This window comes from Chiloscyllium punctatum, chromosome 3 (genome assembly GCF_047496795.1).
Source record: "Chiloscyllium punctatum isolate Juve2018m chromosome 3, sChiPun1.3, whole genome shotgun sequence".
Taxonomy (NCBI): domain Eukaryota; kingdom Metazoa; phylum Chordata; class Chondrichthyes; order Orectolobiformes; family Hemiscylliidae; genus Chiloscyllium; species Chiloscyllium punctatum.
In genome coordinates, this window is record NC_092741.1 from 57905916 (window position 1) to 57917950 (window position 12035).

Sequence of the window (12035 nt, forward strand, 5' to 3'; positions counted from 1 at the left end):
AATAAGTATTTTGCGCCAGTGTTTGCAGAAGATGGAGACGTAGGACTACAGGAAAACTAAAGTTTAATGTGGAGAATAGCCATGCTTAGTATTGAAAAGTGCAATATTCAAAAAGTAACAGGAAAGTTAAGACCTAAATAGCATACATCCCAAAAACACTGAAATAGTAAACTATTAACAAAGTGACAAACAGAGAAATCTCGGAGTATAGATACATTATTTTTCAAGGGAGGCACATGAGTAGAAAGGGAAGTGGAACTCTGGATTTTATGTTTGGGGTATAAAGACAAGACTATGATGATGAATTGGCAATGATACTGATTAGGCCATAGAATATGGTTTGCAGTTCTGGCAAAAGATTTCACCATCCAAAGCTTTTAACATCCAACAAGGATGTGATAGAGTAAATTTATTGCTGTAATTTAGGAAATGTGGCAGCCAACTTACGTTCAGCAAGTTTTCACAAACAGCAATGTAATACCAACCACATGATCTGAATTTTCTCAAATGACATTGCTGAGACATTAATGTCAGACTAGAACCCTGGAGGGAACATCCTTGCTCATCCTTGAAATATACCATGGGATCTTTTAGATCCACTGAGTTAACAGGTAGGATTTTGATCCCCTCTAAACAATGACACCTTAAACAGTGCAGTAGCTGTCGAGGTGAAAGGGTCAGCTTGGGTTTTGTGCTCTTGAATGGAAATCTCAGTTCTCTGACTCAGAGGCAGAATGGTTTCTATGAATCATACAAAACTTGTAATAATAAAAGAAAGTTTTAAAAAAAGTTATCTGTTCACTGAAACACAAAAGCTAAAGAGGGATCTAAAACTGTTTTTCAAAGATGACAAGTATTAAGAGATGGCTTCAACTGGATGGCAAATTGGTAGCAAGGAAACTCAAACACAACTGGAAGAATTCAGGGAAGTTAGAAGAATGTTTCTTTTCGTGAAGGGAATTTTTAGCAAACAAAAATGCTTTATCACAACTGCAGTTTTAAGTAGAGACTTTAACCTCAATTAAAACAAAACTGTGTGAAGTATATGAAAAGGGAGACAACGAAAAGAAAAGGGCAAAGAAAAAATAGATAGCTTCCACTGAAGATGTAACAGTGACGCAGGTGCAATAGGCCGGATGGCCTTCCACACTGCAAATTCTATAATTACATTCCCTGCTGGTTTATCAGCATTCTTTACAAGAATAGTGAGGATCTGCTTTGCTTTAGGAGTCTCACACTGGTTCCATTACCCATCAACTTAACTTGGCTTTCCGGCTCTTACAAACTACATTTTGTTAGCTGCTACATTACCAAGGAACTGAGGTAAGGTTGAGTTGGCAGCTAGCCAGACTGAACGACAGAGCTGAATTTAGATCCCCAGGAGAGCCATTACGGGTGATAATTTAACATAGCAGAGAGCAAGCAATTAGCTTCAAATGAATGTCAAATTCAAAATCCTGCTGCTTATAATCAGAATTATAGCAGCGATTGCAATCAAACCCAAGATAGTTCCTCCATAGTTGATTGTTCTCATGTTTATGCTTTGCTGTTAACCAGTGATGGATAAATTCACCTGTTGATTTGAGGGATAAGTCTTAGTTACAGTTGAAACACAACCTTATCCTGAACACAGGTAAATGGTTATATGTACAGCGTTGGATAAATGAGTTGCTTCAAAGCCAGGAATTCGACAGTGGATTTTGCAAAACCAAATTTCTTCAAATACTTATAATCCCAGTGCCTGTTAAACTGGACATATCACACCCTGGAGCAAAACCAGGCACGTTAGGTCTCATCATCATTTTTTGTATAACTGTGGAGGTCAGTATAACATTCACAGGACACTGCCAGTGTACTTTTAACACAGAATAAAACTTTTACTAAACAGTAAAAAAATTGAACCATACTACATCAAATTTAAAAAATTGAAAACTTTCACTTTAGGTTGGGGTAGCATGGTGGCTTAGTGGTTAGCACTGCTGCCTCACAGTGCCAGGGACCCGAGTTCGATTTCAGTCTCGGGTGACTGTGAGGAGTTTGCACATTCTCCCCGTGTCTGCATGGGTTTCCTCCGGATGCTCCAGTTTCCTCCCACAATCCAAAGATGTGCAGGTCAGATGAATTGGCCATAATAAATTGCCCACAGTGTTCAGGGATGTGTAGGTTGGTGAATAGGATCGGGAAATGGATTTGGTTGGGATACTCTTTGGGCGTTCGGTGTGGACTTGTTGGGCCGATGGGCCTGTTTCCACACTGTAGGGATTCTATTCTATCCTATCCTATCCTATCTCAAAAAAAAAATCAACTTCACATGTTAGGGAAAGAGAAGAGTTGAACAGGTGGCTACAGGGATGGTTCAGGGGAGGGTGGGTTTTGGATACCTGGATAATTGGGGACCTTTCTGGGGTAGGTGGAACCTCTATAAACAGGATGGTCTTCACCTGAACCAGAGAGGTACCAATATCCTGGGGGGAAATTTGCTAATGCTCTTTGGGTGCGTTTAAATTAATTCAGCAAGGGGATGAGAACCTAAATTGTAGTTCAACTATAGAGGAGGTTGAGAGTCGGGAGGTCTGAAATAAGGTTTCAGGGTCTCAAGAAGGCACCAGCAAGCAACAAGCTAGTTTGAAGTGTGTCTATTTCAACGCCAGGAGCATCCGGAATAAGGTGGGTGAACTTGCAGCATGGGTTGGTACCTGGGATTTCGATGTTGTGGCAATTTGAGAGAAATGGGTAGAGCAGGGACAGGAATAGTTGTTGCAGGTTCTGGGATTTAGATGTTTCAGTAAGAACAGAGGAGCTGGTAAAAGAGATGGGGGTGTAGCATTGTTAGTCAAAGACAGTATTAAGGCTGCAGAAAGGACATTTGAGGACTTGTCAACTGAGGTAGCATGAGCTGAGATTAGAAACAGGAAAGGAGAGGTCACCATGTTGGGAGTTTTCGATAGGTCTCCAAATAGTTCCAGAGATTTAGAAGAAAGGATAGCAAAGATGATTCTCGATAGGAGTGAGAGTGATAGGGTAGTTGTTATGGTGGGCTATAACTTTCCAAATATTGACTGGGAATACTATAGTTCAAGTACTTTAGATGGGTCAGTTTTTGTCTAATGTGTTTTCTGACACAGTATATAGACAGGCCAGTGTTAGATTTACAGTCAAAGAGTCAGAGAGAGATATACAGCATGGAAACAGAGCCTTCAGTCCAACTCATCCATGCCAAGTGGATATCCCAACCCAATCTAGTCCCACCTGCCAGCATCCGGCCCTTATCCCTCCAGGCCCTTCCTATTCATATACCCATCCAGATGCCTTTTAATTGTTGCAATTGTACTGGCCTGCACCACTTCCTCTGGCAGCTCATTCCATACATGTACCACTCTCTGCGTGAAAGTCACCCCTTATGTCTCTTTTATATCTTTCATGTCTCACTCTAAACCTATGCCCTCTAGTTCTGGACTCCCCCACTCCAGGTAAAAGACTTTGTCTATTTATCCTATCCATGCCCTTCATGATTTTATAAACCTCTATAAGGTCACCCCTCAGCCTCCAATGTTTCAGAGAAAACAGCACCAGCCTATTCAACCTCTTCCTATAGCACAAATCCTGGCAACATTGTTGTAAATCTTTTCTGAACCCTTTCAAATTTCACAACATCCTTCAAATAGGAAGGAGACCAGAATTGCACTCAATATTTCAAAAATGGCCTAACCAATGTCCTGTATAGCCGCAACATGACCTCCCAACTTCTATATATTCCTGAAGAAGGGCTCATGCCCGAAACGTCGATTCTCCTGTTCCTTAGATGCTGCCTGACCTGCTGCACTTTTCCAGCAACACATTTTCAGCTCTGATCTCCAGCATCTGCAGTCCTCACTTTCTCCCAACTTCTGTACTCAATACTCTGACCAATAAAGGATAGCATGCCAAGCGCTTTCTTCACTATCCTATCTATCTGCGACTCCACTTTCAAGGAGCTATGAACCTGCACTCCAAGGTTTCTTTAATCAGCAACATTCCCTAGGACCTTACCATTAAGTGTATAAAGTCCTGCTAACCAAAATGTAGCACCTCACATTTACATAAGTTGATCCCCATGTATTGGGAATGAACACGGCCAGGTGTTAGATTTGGAGGAAGTTGAGCACTTTGGTGATAGTGACAATTCGGTTATGTTTATGTGAGTGGTGGAAAAGGGATAGATATACACCAGAGGCCAAGGGCTACAGCTGGGGGAAAGGCAATTATGATATGATTAGACAAGATTTAGGATGCATAGGATGGGGAAGGAAACTGCAGGGGATGGGCAAAATAGGAATGTGAAACTTATTCAAGGAACAGCTACTGTGTGTCCTTGATAAGTACGTACCTGTCAGGCAGGCAGGAAGTTGTCGAGCGCCGGAGCCGTGGTTTACTGAGGAAGTTGAATCGCTTGTCAAGGGGAAAAAGGTGACTTATGTAGGGTGAGATGTGAAGGCTAAGTTAGCGGTTTGGATCAGAAATTGGCTTGCTGAAAGACGACAGAGGGTGGTGGTTGTTGAAAAATGTTCATCCTGGAAATCAGTTACTAGTGGTGTACCGCAAGGATCTGTTTTGGGTCCACTGCTGTTTGTCATTTTTATAAACTACCTGGATGAGGGGTAGAAGGATGGTTTAGTAAATTTGCGGACGACACTAAGGTCGGTACAGTTGAGGATAATGCCCGAGGATGTTGTAGGTTACAGAGGGACATAGATAAGCTGCAGAGCTGGGCATACGGAGTTTAATATGGAGAAGTGTGAGGTGATTCACTTTGGAAGGAGTAACAGGAATGCAGAGTTCTGGGCAAATGGTAACTTTCTTGCTAATATAGATGAGCTGAGAGATCTCAGTGTCCATGTGCATAGATCCCTCAAAGTTTCCACCCAGGTTGATAGGGCTGTTAAGAAGACATGCGGTGTATGAGCTTTAATTAGTAGAGGGATTGAGTTTCAGAACCATGAAGTCATGCTGCAGCTGTTCAAAACTCTGGTGCGACCGCATTTGGAGTATTGTATGCAGTTCTGGTCACCGCATTATAGGAAGGATGTGGAAGCTTTGGAAAGGGTTCAGAGGAGATTTACTAGGATGTTGCCTGGTATGAAGGGAAGGTCTTACGAGGAAAGGTTGAGGAACTTGAGGCTGTTTTCATTAGTGACAAGCAGTTTGAGAGGTGACTTGAGACATATAAGATAATCAGAGGGTTAGATCGAGTGGACAGTGAGAGCCTTTTTCCTCGGAAGGTAATGGTGAGCACGAGGGGGCATAGCTTCAAATTGGAGGGGTGATAGATATAGGACAGATGTCAGAGCTAGTTTCTTTACTCAGAGAGTAGTAGGGGCGTGGAACGCACTGCCTGCAACAGTTGTAGACTCGCCACCTTTATGGGCTTTTAAATGGTCATTGTATAGGCATATAGTCAAGAATGGAATGATGTAGGTTAGATGGGCTTCAGATTGGTTTCACAGGGCGGTGCAACATCGAGGGCCAAAAGGCCTGTACTGCGTTGTAATGTTCTATGTTCTACATTACCCCTTTATTCCCAAGAATACCCTTTACAAATGCTCAAATGTCAGTAAAAACTATCCACAAGTTTCTTGCTTATACTCAGAATGGGATAGCTACAACCTGTTTCCTTTGGGGAAATTACTGTGCAATCACTAGATGCTTTTTCCCTTCATCTAGTATCACTCTTTGAGACAGCTAGATCAAGTGGTAAGCAAAAAGTATTAATTTAAACTTTAGAACACACAGGAGTTTCCTGAATTCAGCTAACTGTTTTGCCTTCATTTTCTGGCAGACCCAGACACAGACTGCCTTGACTTTCTGGATTATTTTATGTTTATCTGTCTTATAGGACCTCTGTAGCCACTCTTCAGATTTGAAAACAAAATCTACACTGATATTTCAGTGCCGTTCAAGGTGGGAATGACCAGACTGGAGTTTTCATTTCAGATGTGGTGTTAAACAGAGGCCCAGTCTACCCTCTCAGCTGGACTTAAAATTCTTGCACTAATTTGAAGAAGAGTGGTGTAATTCTCCCCTATGTCTTGGCCAAAATTTCTGTCAACTGGTATTAGTAAAATTACAAATTATCTGGTCATAATCACATTGCTGTCTTAGCTTTGGTGAGACAGCACCAACAGCACCGTGCCCATTTTGGATCTCCTAATTCAAGGATGGATTTGATTTTATCGTCACATTTATTCAAGTTCAAAAGTATATGAGCACAGTGAAAAGTGCATAATGTCACCACACAAGGTACTATCTTAGGTACAAGTACATAGTTGTAGAATCGTAAGAACAAGGTAGAAAGAAAGAACAAAGTTAAAAATTAAACTGGACACTTTCTTAGTTTTAAGTAGAAAATAAAGAAACAAAGCTGAAAGTTCAAACATTACAGTTTTAAAGTGCTTAGCCACTGTGGGACCATACTTCAAGGGATTACCTCAATGGAGATACTTATATTAGAGGCAGTGCAGAAAAGGTTCACTAGATTGATTCCTGGATAACAGCATTTTACTACGAGGAAAGGCCGAGCAGATTGGGCCTATGCTCATTATAATTCAGAAAGAATGAGAGATGATTCATTTGAAATAGGCAAGGTTCGGATGGGGCTTTGACACGGACTATGATGTTTCCTCAGTGGAGAAATCTAGAATTGAACGTGAGGTTTCAAAATTGCAAATCAAATATGGTAACAGAATTAAAGAGCGGCATTCTAGGTAAAAATAATATCTCTGCAGTTCCATTTGAACCGCCTCAAAACTTGCCATAGTGCCAAATATGTTCAGGATAGTCTCGGTTACAAGGTTTAATTTGGTATGTGTGATAGAAGCAAACAGTTCAAATTTTAGATTAGATTAGATTACTTACAGTGTGGAAACAGGCCCTTCGGCCCAACAAGTCCACACCGACCCGCCGAAGCGCAACCCACCCAGACCCATTGCCCTACATTTACCCCACACCTAACAGGCAATTTAGCACGGCCAATTCACCTGACCTGCACATTTTTGGACTGTGGGAGGAAACTGGAGCACCTGGAGGAAACCCACGCAGACATGTGCAAACTCCACACAGTCAGTCGCCTGAGGCGGGAATTGAACCCGGGTCTCTGGTGCTGTGAGGCAGCAGTGCTAACCACTGTGCCGCCTATTGATAACAGATAGAGGAAGTTGCTGCTTTGCTTTGTCATGAACTGTATCTCATAGATGAAATGCCAACAGGACATAGTATTCAATTAGGCTTGCACTTAGAGCAAAGAAATATTAATTTCATCATTCACTACATGGAAAATGCTTGAGATTCTATCTCAAGTCAGAATTCATCAGGGTCAAGCAGCTAGATAATTTGGTCTAACTTCAAATTGTGGAAGAGATCTACATTGATGCTTGTGGGATAAAGCTGTTAGCAGACTTAAATTGGGAAGCTGTTGAAAGGCAGCTGGTACCTGAAAGCAATCAGACCTAGGACCTGAGGTACTCAGCTGGAAAGGAAATGTTGGAGCCAAAGGCTAACAAAAGGACCCTCAGAGAATCCTACTTTGGAGAAAATGGAACACCTATGAGAATTCAAGTGGATTCTGGAGGGACCTGGCATACCTTTTGGGTTAGTTCCTAATGAAGTGAATGCACCTTTATAATTGTTGTAACCTATCAGGGAATTCTCGAGAAGATGATTGCGGGGGTAGGAAGATGAAGAATTGAATTTATGGCATTAGCAATTACAAACTATAGTGTTCAATTAGATAAGGAGATACAATAAAGTTTGTTTTTGTTTAAGAACATGAAATCTCGTGACAGTGTTCTGTTGGTTAATAGTTAAGATCTTAGATTTTTCATTAAACATTAACCAATGCTAACAGAATAGTAATGGGGTACATCATTTAAGATGAGGAGAAATATTCCTCTGCAAGCATTATGAATTTTTGGAATTCCCTACCAGTGGCCAGTGATGGCGGTGTCATTGAACAATTTCAAGGTTGAGAATTGTTGAACCACAGGGGAACAGGTAGAAAAGTGTAGATGGGACCAAGATTCAATCACCCATGACCACAGTGAATGCCAAAGCAGTCTTCAAGGGCAACATAGCTTATACCTGCTCCAATTTTTTAATGTTCTTTTGGGCAACATTTCCTTTGATATCTGTGGCCAAGCAGCAATCTGGGAACTACAGCACAATGAAATCTTCACGTTACTCACAGCTTCATCAGTTTATTGGAAGAAACCTCCAGCATAATGGAGTATGACCTTTAAAGTGTAAACTGCTCACGGACAGAAGAGTTGGTGTTCAAATGAAGTTTCTAACCCACCAGCACAAGGAAATCTTAGAGGGAGCATTGTTTGTGGGATCGCAGTGTGCATAAATTTGTTGATGCATTTCCTACATTGCAGGGTTCATGTAGCATTAGGAAGAAGGAACCTCGTTAATCTTGTGCATTGCTTCCAAGTTTTGGTGAATCCCATTTCAAATTTTTTGACCAATATATTATATCATTACATAACAGTCAGTTTTGCTATAACGCGGTAGTTCCATTCTCGTGCAATCCCATGTTATACCCAATACATGCTTTACAACTTTATGCTATAAAAAGTGTTCCCAATTCATCAAACGTGTTTTAGTGAATTCGTGTTAACGAAATGCACATTATAGCAGAATGACCTGTACATCAAAATGTATGATATATTCTTGAGACAGGGGATACATCAGGGCTCAACAGCTGTGACTAGAGGCTCTAGGGAGCCTGCTGTGCTCAGGTCAGATTAGATTCTCTACAGTGTGGAAACAGGCCCTTCAGCCCAACAAGTCCACACCGCCCCTCTGAAGATAAACCCACCCAAACCCATTCCCCTGCCCTACATTTATCCCTGACTAATGCAGCTAACACTATGGGCAATTTAGCATGGCCAATTCAGGAGCCACTTTGTTCAGTTTGGGGTTAGGGGGCAGAGGTCCAGGTCTGGAGCAGTACCAGGGCCTATGACTTCTGCCCCTGTTCCTGGTGGAACTTCCATTATCTGTAGCCCATGATGTGAGAAGAATCGAGAATGGATTCGGCACTGGACCTCCAATGACAAACCCTGCAGCATGTTTCTTTTTGGTCTCTACAAAGAGGACAGTGGTAACATGTTATCAAGGAGAATATTATGGACTGCTGTACTAGCCTTGTTATGTTTTTATGTTCACCATTATCTGCAACCAATCCTGACTTTGCTGTCACTCCGGTACTGGACACCAAAGTGAGGCCAAGGACATTTGGCCCTATAGTCAGTCCTAGTTCCTGTGATTTATCTTTACTGAATTTGGTTACTAGACCTTATGATTGGCAACAAATGAATACTTGTAACTAGAAACTGCTCATTTTTTTTTGGAAAGCAATTTGACAGTTTGCTTAGTGAAAGCAAACACATTACCGGATTCAGAGATACAGTGACAACTAAAACGACTGTGACAAATTATAACTGAGTAAAACAAGTTATCCTTTCTGGCCACATTATATCAGTGCGCAAGAACTGCATAATATGATTTCATCTTTCCTTTCTTGAACAGCAGCAAAATATTTAATTTCAGCAAGATTCTGAGGAACCCCAGTGATGATAAGGCTTTAAAAATAGTTCGAAAAAGGAATGTAGGGTAGGAAATGTCACTATCCTTTTTCAAATCAAGCAGTAACAAAGAATTATTATTAACATCCTTTTGTTCATCTTTATTTTTGTCTGTCTTGGGTTATATTTGTGTTTGAACAGTGAACAGTGAACAAAAGGCAGTAACCTAGTGATTAACTGAACTGCAGCTCTCTCATATTGTTACATTCGATGACACCCACAATATTATCTGCATTTATTGTTCAAAGATAAAAGAAAACAGAAAAGAAAAAAATATGAAGAATTGCTGAGCCATCTGAGTTTGACTTTATTTTATTTCCAAAGCATGTGAATATGAGTGTTAATTCAGTACTGTTTTCCACTACTGCTCAGGGCTAATTTCTTTCACATCGACATAATTATTCTTGCTTCTTTAATTTAAGTGGTGAAGCATTATTTCTCTTATTTGCTGGATTAGAGCTCAATGGACAGCGCCATACCTCCACTACTGAATAAAATAGCTATTCTTCACTAAAGTCTAGATGACAAATGGCGGCAAGGTGCAAATGGCTTCACAGTTCTGTTTATTATTCTTATGGTGCTTCAAACAACCACAGCTTCTGTTTGGATTCAGAGAATAGCAATCTAAAATAGCTTATCTCACCTGTTCCTCAACCAAAACAGTGAGGAAAACATCCTTCTTTTTGTCTGTTCTTAGACCAGTGAATTTGCGACAGCTCAGAAATTAATTCTGAGCATTTGGCTGTTTACTTTAACACTGTATCATGGAGAGGAAGAAGCAGCATGAATAAAACAAGAGATGTGTTGGTTATCACTCACATCTGTTCAGAAACGGCAATTCAACTTCCTTTAGGATGCTTTATTACAGCATTGTAATATTGAGGACGGTAATCATGCCAGTCAAAGCAATCTGAACATTTGAAGATTTGCTACAGAAATCTGCACAAAATCACTTGCTTAAGTATGAATGCCTACGAGATATAATTGGCATTCCATCTACAAGTCAATAACTGAAAACAAAAACATCAGGGATAATAAAAGGGCATTTATTCTGTTTCTACATTACAAAATAATATTGTTAATTGGTTAACTGGATAGATTTAACGATGTACAATATTCTTTAGCAGTTTGATTCCCTTGAAACTGGAGGCATTATGAAGATTTATTAGCTGGGTTCAGAATATTTATACTTTGAACACTCTTTGTTTTAAACAAAATCCTTTAATAATGTTCATAAAATAAAAAAGAATGACATGTGAATTTTGCTTGATTCAAGACTGAACAATCCAACACAATATAAAATCAGCAGAACAGATATGGATGTGTGTAAAGTATTCCTTAGAGGGAAGCAACTCTGTTTTCTGCTGGCATGGGCAGTGATTATGATGACAACTACACAGGGGATTCTCTCAACATTAGCTTGCACTTTTAAAAAAAATCCAATAAGGCATTGTGCAATAGTGGAAGAAAGATGAAGTTATGCCTGAAGGTATTTGCAAACAAGGAGGCTAAGGTGATTGAAAACTTTCTCATTGAATGGGGGGAGAAGGCAAGAGGCAAGTGCAGGAACAGGAACACAAAATTGTTGCAGGTTCTGAGAAAAGGGTAAGTCAGGCCAAAAATGAGAACAAGGATTTGGAAGAGGATAGATACATTAGGTATAGGAAGCCAATGAAAGTTGTCAATGGCAGCAAAAATCAGTGTGATAAGGAATAAGGAACGCTTTTATGAAGTGCTATGGTACATTAGATTGGGCTTTGTGCTTTGGGAAACTGGAATTCAGTATAGTCAGAAGCTCTAACATCAGGGACCAATCACACCTTGACTAGTCTGGATGTTAAACCAACTGGAAAAAGCACAGATAGACAGCTTGTAGTGTATACCTTATTTATTAAGTCTAATATTTACGTACTATCCACATTTAATAAAGAGGTAATTGAAATTTGGACTGCTGAAGGAACTAGTATTGCAAATTACACTAAATTTGACACCACCAGTGTCTTTATGTGAGCAGGTAGGAAGCCATGTTGACATGCTATTGGTTCTTATAGATCAAGTGGTACAGCTACAGGCTGCTGGGTTCAATCAATAATATATAATGATACAGTGCACACACGTTCAATCAGAACATGTTGCAAGGCACGGGAATCTGAGTATGCTGGACGAGACATAGTAAACTTGGCATACAACTTAAGTTCCCTTATCTCCCACCCTTTGAAACATCCCATCACACTAGTTCTGTAAGGTTACTTTCCAAGTCACATCAATGTTCGCCCTCCACAAATGACAGGCATTTGAGCTTCTGAGCAGTTTCTGTTTTCATTCAAGGTCTCACCATTACTAAAAAGATTTGTAGCATTTTGGAAGAGGATTGCTTCATTATTTGGAATTTATTTTGTGATATAAGGGGACAAT

At 40.3% G+C, this 12035-nt stretch overlaps 1 protein-coding gene across 5 annotated transcripts in view; it reads right to left on the bottom strand.

Moving 5' to 3' along the window:
- Positions 1 to 12035, bottom strand: part of rngtt (RNA guanylyltransferase and 5'-phosphatase) — a 416785-nt gene that overhangs the window by 34934 nt on the left and 369816 nt on the right. The window lies entirely within an intron of this gene.